The sequence below is a fragment of the Rattus rattus genome, chromosome 18 (assembly GCF_011064425.1).
Source record: "Rattus rattus isolate New Zealand chromosome 18, Rrattus_CSIRO_v1, whole genome shotgun sequence".
In the NCBI taxonomy this organism is placed as follows: domain Eukaryota; kingdom Metazoa; phylum Chordata; class Mammalia; order Rodentia; family Muridae; genus Rattus; species Rattus rattus.
The window spans coordinates 12,548,479-12,549,641 of NC_046171.1; the positions used below are offsets into that span (position 1 = coordinate 12,548,479).

The 1,163-nt window shown below is 45.3% G+C and overlaps 1 pseudogene; it reads left to right on the top strand.

Annotated features, from left to right (window-relative positions):
• Positions 1-205: 205 nt before the first annotated feature.
• LOC116887371 lies at positions 206-783 on the top strand (annotated as a pseudogene).
• The last annotated feature ends 380 nt before the right edge of the window (positions 784-1,163 follow it).

A 1,163-nucleotide genomic window follows, 5' to 3' on the forward strand; every position in this document is an offset into this window, starting at 1 on the left:
GCCCCCTCTATGACAGCTGGCCATCTTCAGCCTTATGACCCCGCCCCCTCTATGACAACTGGCTATCTTCAGGCTTATAACCCCACCCCCTTATCTAAATCTTGCACTCCTACCCAGGCAGGGGTCATGTCCCTCCATTCAGGTTGTGTTTTATGCCCTCTGCTAAATCTCTACAGAAGCTCTCTTTGCCCCATCTACTGCGAGAATGAAGACCATTCGCCGCAATCAGACCGTCGACATCCAGAAAATGTCAACATCACTCTGAAGGGGCGCACAGCCATTGTGAAGGGCCCCAGGGGAACTCTGAGGAGGGACTTCAATCACATCAACGTAGAGCTGAGTCTTCTTGGAAAGAAATAGAAAAGGCTCCGTGTTGACAAGTGGTGGGGTAACAGGAAGGAACGGGCCACTGTCAGAACCATCTGCAGTCATGTTCAGAACATGATCAAGGGTGTGGCACTGGGCTTCCGTTACAAGATGAGGTCTGTGGATGCTCACTTCCCTATCAATGTCGTTATTCAGGAGAACGGATCTTTGGTTGAAATCCGAAATTTCTTGGGTGAAAAATACATCCACGGGGTTTGGATGAGGAAAGGTGTTGCATGTTCTGTCTCTCAAGCCCAGAAGGATGAACTAATCCTCGAAGGAAATGAAACTGAACTTGTTTCAAATCCAGCGGCTCTGATTCAGCAAGTCACAACAGTTAAAAACAAGGATATCAGGAAGGTTTTGGATGGCATCTATGTGTCTGAGAGGGGAACCATGCAGCAGGCTGATGAATGAGACCTCAGTTTCCCAGCTCCAGAAACAAGATCCTGATCACAAGGACAGTTTGGGCTCTTTGGGGACAATAAAAGACATATATTGAAAAAAATCCTCTACAGAAATGCCTTCTTAGATCTACCCATACGTGTAGACCTACCTACACAATACTGTCCTGCCAGGCATGTCCAACTTGTCACCTACAGGAAGAGACCGTTATGAATGTGGCTTAACATAAAATCACAAACTTACTTAAAATATTGTTAATTTTTTGTAATTATTTTATTGTGATTTGGTTGTGTAGTTCTTGTGTGTGAAGTTTGTTGATAACTATGTCCATCTTAATGTCTAAAGGTTGGACATGCTCCTGGGCTTTCCACAGCCTGTTCAAGTCAACAACC